The 9,025-nt window shown below is 42.3% G+C and overlaps 1 long non-coding RNA gene across 1 annotated transcript; it reads left to right on the top strand.

Moving 5' to 3' along the window:
- The first annotated feature begins 1,109 nt into the window (after positions 1 to 1,109).
- On the top strand, positions 1,110 to 8,799 carry LOC129627189 (uncharacterized). Its single transcript, XR_008702467.1, has 3 exons — positions 1,110 to 1,345; positions 3,577 to 3,684; positions 7,973 to 8,799. It is a non-coding gene; the product is annotated as an uncharacterized LOC129627189 (long non-coding RNA).
- The last annotated feature ends 226 nt before the right edge of the window (positions 8,800 to 9,025 follow it).

Here is a 9,025-nt window from a genome sequence, read left to right as displayed (position 1 = left end):
AGGTCTCTTTTACTCACTGCAGAACTTAGTCCAGATGAACGCAAATATGTATGATTTTTTTTATTAATCTTGGAAATGCTATTCCTGTGTGACTTGGACCTCTGGGGTTTGAGTCAGTACTGAAGTACTTAGTGTTTCCACCTACTTACGGATAGGTGTCAGTGATACTGGGGCCCTGTGGCATTGGTAGGTTGACATATTTCCTGCTCCTAAAGAATTCATTGTGATGTTTGAGCCTCTCCCAGTTCTGAGGAATTAAAGAAAACAAGGGTTTTTGTGACCAGGTAGATAGTGAAAACCAAGCTTCCTGTGATCTGGGGCCTCCTGTTCTATTCCAGAAATATTAACAATTAGCATTTCCCTGGGTTTCTGGGTTTTTGTGACTTGTCCAAGCTTCAGAGGTGACTGGGAACCCCAAGACTGGTTGGTGACCAAATTCAATCTAATCTTGACCAAAGGAGGCATTTTCCAGGAATGACACATCTTCACATGTGGCTCTAGACTGGACTACCTGCAGTAAGGAGTGTGCGAAGGAATTTTGCCATGTTCTAGATTCTTAATCTAAACATATCGCAATAACCATAAATTATGTGAGAGGAGGGACTATGGCAGTGTTGTTCTGTCAGTGTTTGGCACTGGGGGCACCCTTTAAAGAATGAGTAAGCAAGAGAGAGTGGGAAAAGAAAGAAGGAGTGAGGAAGAAAGGAAGAATATATTAAAAAATAAAGAGAGAATTTTATGCATAGCATGAATGTCAAAATGACATATAAAGTGTGTGTGTATGTTTAAGTTAGTTTTAGGTAAAATTCTTTGTAAATGACTCTTGCGTTCCTCATCCAGTTTCTCTCAATCATTAGTGTGTTTTGCTAATAAGGATGTTCTCTTGGATATAAAAGTGGGAATGCCTTTCACTCAGTCTCCCAACTAGGAGTTAACTCGGCTGCTAGTTTTAAGAGACCTCAGGCCATTGAGCAAACACAATCCCCAGAGCAATTAGCTTTAACCTCTCCTTTTTTTCCTCATTTGCTGCCCTCACACGTTGGAGTTTTCTGCAGCTTCCTTGAACTCTGCTGTAGGGAGTCTTCTAGAGGAAATGGTTTTCATGAGGAGCCTTGGGAGATTAGTGAGTTTCTGTGAACACTTGGAGACTCCAAAGCAGCTGGTCCATGACACGAAGATTCCTCTCTTTTAAAATCTCTCATTGAAAAGATGTTTGTTGAAGAAAGATAGGAAGGCTCCATCTAGGTCCCTGGGCTCCTGTGAAGTAATGAAGGTGATGAGCTCATGGAACCGAAAAGGAGGTGATGGGAGGTCACCAGCTGTTCCATGAGCAGGAAGGAACAAGGTAATGGTAGATTTACATGTCTCCAACTTAACTGCTTCACTTATGGCTCAGCTGGTAAAGAATCTGCCTGCAATGTGGGAGACCTGGGTTTGATCCCTGGGTTGGGAAGATCTCCTGGAGAAGGGGAAGGCTACCCACTCCAGTATTCTGGCCTGGAGAATTCCATGGACCGTATAGTACATGGGGTCGCAAAGTGTCAGAGAAGACTGAGCAACTTTCACTTTCACTTTCAGCTTAACTGCAACCTATAGGCAGTTAAGTATAAGCTACTTCTCTGAGCCTTCCAGCAACTATCCAAGTGATAACATTATGTACAAGAAAAACCAATGAATACATGCGTGCGTGCTCAGTTGCTTTAGTCGAGTCCGACTTTTTGCAACCCTGTGGACTGGAGCCCTCCAGTTTCCTCTATCCATGAGATTCTCCAGGCAAGAATATTGGAGTGGGTTTGCCATGCCCTCCTTTAGGGGATTTTCCCAACCCAGGCATCAAACCTGTGTCCCCTGCGTCTCCTGCATTGCAGGCAGATTCTTTACCCACTGAGCCACCTGAGAAGCCCAAACCAATGAGATTACACTTTAAAAATCATGTTATTGAGATATAATTCCCACTGAAAAGTGTATCATTCCATGTATTTTTGTATATCAGAACCAAATCCTTCAAAGAACCGCTGATCAGAGTTAAAGATCTCATCCAGGTGAACCCTGATATTCCCAGGGCATCGCCATTGCTCAAAACATGTTTGGACATTCCTGAGAACTGCCTTCAGGGCTTATAGCACATTCTTTTGAGAATGTTCTTTCTTCCCTATGGTGCTGAATCTTTATCCTCTGAGGGTGGAGTCAAGGGTGGAGTCCATTCTTTGGAAACCGACAAGTGTCATGTAGAGCCAATTCTGTTGAATAAAGGTTCTGATCAAGCTGTGTAATGTTTGGAGTCAAAACCAAAGGGTGGATTTAAAGTCTTTATTTACTTTCTTGTGTGGCTTAGAAGCAGGTCCTAAATGAAGTGAAGAAATTATTTGATTTTTATCTCTCTCACTAGCATTGTTGGATTAAGTAGCAAATTTTCCTTTCAAAGAGATAAATCAATTTCTTTCCCTTACAGTCACACTTGTGTGTGAAAATGCTGTCTACACTAGAAAGATAGGGGTGAACAAACACTGGACCAGGAAATAGAAGATGAGAGGAAAAATTCAGGTCCCATCATTTACACCCAAGTATGCCACTTAACTTCAACAGGTTTCCATTTCTGCCCTGTAATTGAGGCTAATACCGTCTGCCTTGTATATTCAGCAGTAAGTTTAAAACTGCTGTAATATGTGAAAGGGAGAGTATCTAGTCTAAAAATTTTCACTGTTGCAACTTCAAGAAAAAGTGCCTTCCAGAGCTGAAGTCATGGGTATTAAGGATTGGGTGGAGATTTTGCTGGGAGGCATCAAGTTTATAATAGGGCCAGGCCTGCTGCTAAGTCACTTCAGTCATGTCCGACTCTGTGCTACCCCATAGACAGCAGCCCACCAGGCTCCCCCATCCCTGGGATTCTCCAGGCAAGAACACTGGAGTGGGTTGCCATTTCCTTCTCCAATGCACAGAAGTGAAAAGTGAAAGGGAAGTCGCTCAGTCGTGTCCAACTCTTTGTGACCCCATGGACTGCAGCCTACCAGGCTCCTCTGTCCACGGGATTTTCCAGGCAAGAGTACTGGAGTGGGGTGCCATTGGGAGAGAGTAAATCTGAGTCTCTTTTTGTGACCCAATGATCTTAATCAACTTGTCCTTAAGGAGCCTTTAAAGTTTACTTAAGATAGATGTTTCTGTGTCTTTCTTTCTTCCCTGCTTCAACCTAGTCACCTGCTATTCAGCCTTCACATTTCAGTTTAAAAATCACTTTCTCATGTATTTTTTCCTGATTCCTCTTCCTACAACTAGGTAATGTCCCTCTGACACCTGGTTCCATAAGCTATATGTTTATTTTCTATGCAAATCTGTTTCTGGTTACAATTATTTATCAATATTTGCTAATGTCTCTGTTTGGGTCAGCTCTGTGTTCCCATTACTTAGCATAGTACCTGGTGTGAGTCACGCACACAGCAAATATTGACTGAGTGTGTTTACAACCAGATTCTTCTTTCCTTAAATCTTTAAGCTTGACAGGATATTTCACACAGGAGCTCATGCTATACTTTTTTAAAAATTACCATGGACTAATAAATTTGTTTTGTTGTTGTTCAGTCACTCAGTTGTGGCCAACTCTTTGCGGCTCCATGGATTGCAGCATGCCAGGCTTCCCTGTCTTTCACCATCTCCTGGAGTTTGCTCAAACTCATGTCCATTGAGTTGGTGAGTAAATTTGTAGAAGAGATATATCTGTTTTTTAATGCCTCTTTTCTGCTGAGGGGTAAACTGAGGCTTTAGAAAGGAAGTGGTTTACTGAATGTCAACAAGCTAAGTAGGGATAGAAGCTGGACCTGAGCTCATGTTCATTGTTGTCATGAGTAAAGTTATACTTTACTCTGTCCAGTAACCGTTTCCTAACCCTGTGTTCATTTTCTGTGAGCACATTGTAATGAACAGCATTTCCAAAATTTCCAAGTGTCAATTCTGTATAAGTCAGGATTTGTTTTGACTTTGTGGGAAAGAAAACACCAAAATACGGTTTTTGTTCTTCAAATTGAGGTTTATTTCTCTTTGAGGTGAAGGTCTTAAGGGACCCATATTAGGGACCACGTTCCTATCTTTTACCTTTTACACAGGTCTTCCATTCCCAAGTTCATCTCAATCATCAAGATGGTTATTTTTTCAGCTGGCACTTCTGAGGCAAGAGGAAAGGCAAGGACAGCTCCCTTTGGTTAAGGACATTTCCAGGAAGTGGCCGTCACTACTTCTGCTCACATTCTATTGGGCAGAACTTATCGCATGACCATACCTAGTTGAAATGGAGGCAGGAAAATGTAGTGTTTGTCCCACACAGGCACGTGTCCAGCTGAAAAAACAGGTGTCTGTTACTGAGGAGGAAGGTGTGAATGGATAGTGGGGATAACTCCCACAAATGCTTAGATTTCAGAGGATGGTCTGTCTATCTATAATCCAAGAGCAGAATTGGCCAGGACTAGAAGGAAAATGGGGCTTCCCTGGGTGGCTCAGATAGTAAAGAACCTACCTTCAGTGCAAAAGACCCAGATTTGATCCCTGGATTGGGATGATGCCCTGGAGAAGAAAATGGCAACCCACTCCAGTATTCTTGCCTGGAGAATCCCATGGACAGAGGAGTTTGGTGGGCTACAGTCCATGGGGTGGCAGAGAGTTGAACACGACTAATATTTTCACTTTCAGGAGAAAAATGAGAAGTTTACAAAATACTTTGAGCATTCTCCTGTGGTTATGCATGTAGAAATGTATGGGTATAAAATATTCTGGACTTTTTCCTTCAGATAGACCAATCTGGGGATTGGGTATATATGTGGAAATGGAAAATTCCCAGAGGTGGTCTTATGAAATAGTCCGTGACAGGTTTTTTTTTTCTCCCCATTTATACACTAATTCACTAATTCATCTATTGATTCACTGAACATTATTAAAGGCCTGCTAGCCTTCAGGCACAAAGTCAATTTCCAAATGTTGTCATGACTAGGATAAACAAATCCTGACTCCTCAGCTCTGCAAGCGTATTTAAACAGGACTGATGGAGTCATGTAGCTACCGTCTGATATGTTCCAAAAATCTCAGTGATTTACCTCAAATCGTAAGAATAAGACAGTATTTCCCAAGAGAGGATCATTTAATTGCTTTTCATGCTGCCCCTACAGAAATGCTGTCTTCCTCTCATGGACCTTGTTGCAGGACAGAGGACTTTAGGGTGATGGGTATGTCACCTAGAGCTGACACAGAGCAGACTCATGTTCAAAACCAGCACGCTCTTTTATTTCTTTGAACACACGCCAGGCACTTAGGCATAAAGAATCACACTGAATTGTCACGGCAGCTCTGTGAATGACTGTGCTGTTGGGTAACTTGATGAAGCCTGAGTCCCACAACCTTATATAAGCTACACCTGAGCTCTCACTCTAGACACCTCAAGTAGATAAACAGTCTAAACACATGCACTGTGCTCATGCTTGCTAACTGCAGAATCACAGGTTCAAGGCAAGTCCCTCAGGCCATCTTCCAATCAGATCAATAATATAGTCATAAAATTTCTAGACTCACCACTGATTTAAAGTGTACCATTATGACAAATTTACAGGCAAAGTAAAGAGGCTCAGAGAGGTTCCTCAAGGCCGCACAGTGTGTAGGAAGCACAGCCAGGCTACAAGCCCTTTGCTACAGATCCAATTCTGTTCATGGTAAGAGCCCCATGCACACTGTCTGGATGAACAAACGAGCTCTCCGGAGAGAATGTGAATGTTCAGGTCCTACTGTGGGAACCCTTTTGAAGAGCTGTATCCTCATTCCTACAGAGCTAAGTGCTCTTGGGACTGGATACAGGTTGCTAACACCTGTGCACAGCCTCTATGGAACCAGGCAGTTGACTCCTTGGAACTTTACTATTTCTTTATTTGGCTGCACTGGGGCTTAGTTGCAGCACATGTGGTATCTTTAATTGTGGCATGTGGGATCTAGTTCCCTAACCAGGGATTGAACCTGGGTCCCCTGAATTGGGAGAGTCTTAGCCTCTGGACCACCAAGGAGGTTCCCCCCTTAGAACTTTAGAGCAAGACCTTCTTTCAAGAATTTTCAGATCTAAGTCCTTGATTTAGGAGCTGAAGAAAAGGAGGTTCAGAGAGTTCTAATGACTTCCTGTGGTCACACAGTGAATTAATGATAGGAGTGAGACAAGAGTCCAGGTCCAACCCCCCGCTGCTACTGAAGACTTTGTTTATACCTCACTGCCTGGGGAAGGAGCAAAGGAGGAGGTCGAGGCAAAGGATGTGTAATCCTGGAATATAATGATCTTCTGTTCATGGTACTTAGAGCTTAATGTTTGAGGGCTGCAGAAGGACTGAATTAAGACTAACTGGTAAATGATGGCGGGGAGGACACCACTTAAATCATTTCCCACTCCCTCTCAGAGTGTGTGGTATGAGTAAAGCCACTTACTGCATTCCCACTGGAAGAGGTTGACGCCTTTGCTAGGTTATCAGTTACACCTTAACTACCCTATCCAGTAACCACTTACGAAGGATTAGTGGATAATCAGTTGAGTGGAGGCAGATGATGTCAGAAGGAGGATCATGGACCTGCTAATGGTATACTTCATGATATTTCCTGGGTGCATTTGATATTTCTCAAAAAAATTCATTTGTGGCAGTATCACATGGAAGAGAGGGCACTTAGGTTAGAATCCTAAGTCCATGGTGTGCCTCACTCACCCTAGAACCTAGGGCACGAGTGAAACCCAGCTTCAGCTACAGGAATCTGAGGCCCCCGAGAGATGTGTCATGATAGGGGCCCTGTCGATCTGTTGTTCATCAGGGTATCCTCAATACTGAGTACATGCTGGACACAGTGAGTCTTTAATTAATAGTTGCTGAATAAACTGAGGCTTGTGAAAGTACTCAGAATTGAAAGGGTACTAGGAGTTGCAGTGGGACTATTTAGAAGCTTTTTTCAAAATAAGAATAAAGAAGGAAGAGGCTCATTGCTCAGGGCAGAAAACAATGTTAACCGAGAAGAGAAAGGAGACATTGCTGAGTAAGTTTTGTAAAATATATCATCTCTGTCAGGGATAATGATCTTCCAGCTGGAAAGGACAGACATGGAGAGGAGGATACATGAGGAAATGCTATGGAAGCACAGAGGTCGAGATGCAGAAACAAAATAAGTAGGTCCCCCCAGGGCAGAAGCAGACCTTTATTAAAGGGCACGTCAGGCACTGTGTTAGGGGTTTTAGATACGCAGTTGAATTCCTTTCTCACAGCAGCTCTGAAGACATATATTATATCCATTTTACAGGTAAAGAAACTATAGGAAGAAAATAAATCATTTTCTCAAGGTCACCACCTTGAATAAATGACTTTTAATACAGAGAAGATTTGAATACACAGTTGTAACTCTAAGTAATCTTCCAGGAACTACAGAGGACAATTCCAGAGGACTGAAGATGGGCAAATTATTCAAAGTTAAATAGGAAAAAAATATAAGTGGTAGAATTTCCATCTAAATTTGATGTCTGTCCCCAAGAAAACCCTACAGCTGAAAATGTGTACATATAAAAAAATTACATATATATGTGTATGTGTGTATGTTAGTCGTTCAGTCATGTCTGACTGTTTGTGACCCCATGGACTGTAGCCTGCCAGGATCCTCTGTCCATGGAATTCTCCAGGCAAGAATCCTGGAGTGGGTAGCCTTTCCCTTTTCCAGGGGATCTTCCTGATCCAAGGATCAAACTTATGACTCCTGCATTGCAGGCAGATTCTTTACCATCTGAGCCACCAGGGAATATATATGTATTACACATATATACAGCCACCATGTGTATATATGTATTATACATATATACACATATGTGTATATATGTATAATATTTTTTTTCCAGAACTTGGAAGCAGTGATCACCAGAAACTGGTATGGTTTACCTAAGGATATGAGAGGTGATGATATATTACCTTCTTTTCCTTTCTGGCAGGATTGCTAGGCCAGCAAAGCATCAAGTGCTCTGATAACCATGTGTGTCAGGCTCAGAAAGGGACTTGAAAGTTTCCTTCAGAGTATTTTGGAAGAAAAACCTGAGAAATGAAAGCTGGAGGATAGTAATTTTCTTCTTTAGGCCATACCACGAGGCTTGTGGGATCTTGGTTCTCTGACCAAGGATCAAACCCACCCACACCCTCGGCCGTGAAGACATGGAGTCCTAACCACAGGACAGCCAAGGAATTCCTGACAGTAATTTTCAATAGCTAGACAACTGCTTGAAGAATAATCTTTAGCTACCTGCATACCTGTCTGTCTTTGGCCTTCTCTGTGAACACTTAGCTGATTGTTGGAAATGAATACTGAGTTTGTTAAAATGTCTGATGCCATGGTGTCAGGAAGTATTGCTGGGAATCAAAACTTCAGTCCAAGAAGAAACAAGAGTTTCCTGTTGGCAAGAAGACCCAGTGATGAGCCAAACTACAAGCTGGAAAATTGCTCACAGAGCAAAGGGTGTGATAGTGATAATGCTGCTTAAGGACTGAGCTGGACCATCATCTGACTTCGCTTTGGAGTAAGTCTCCTGAGCATGCCACACTCTACTTAAGGACAACCTCAGGCACAGAGTTTTAAAGGAGAGTTGAACCCACCAATTGGCAGTGTGTATGTGTGTGCACATGTGTACAAGGAGAGTGTCATGTGACTTTGGATGTGGGGAGTGGAGCTAGGCAGAAGCAATATTTGATATTTAAGCTAGATGGAAAAGAGGATTAGAGGGATTTATTAGTCATTGTCAAATAATCAATGGTCTTTTTATGTGGAGAAGAATTGGTGTGTTTCTTTATTTTACTCATATACATTTGCTTTTCATGTCTTTCTTCCAAAAAGGTTTTGAAGTCACTAAAAAAGTATTCAAAGTTGACTCTGAGTACCTTCAGAAGTCAGAACTAGGTCACATGATGAATATTATAAGGAGCCCATCCTAACCATCTGAGTTAAAAACAATAGCATGACCTGCCTGGGCAAGTGGTGACCTCCCGTTCCTGGA

This window comes from Bubalus kerabau, chromosome 14, assembly GCF_029407905.1.
Source record: "Bubalus kerabau isolate K-KA32 ecotype Philippines breed swamp buffalo chromosome 14, PCC_UOA_SB_1v2, whole genome shotgun sequence".
In the NCBI taxonomy this organism is placed as follows: domain Eukaryota; kingdom Metazoa; phylum Chordata; class Mammalia; order Artiodactyla; family Bovidae; genus Bubalus; species Bubalus kerabau.
Note: the sequence above shows the minus strand (reverse complement) of the source record. Positions and strands in the feature narration are given on the sequence as shown.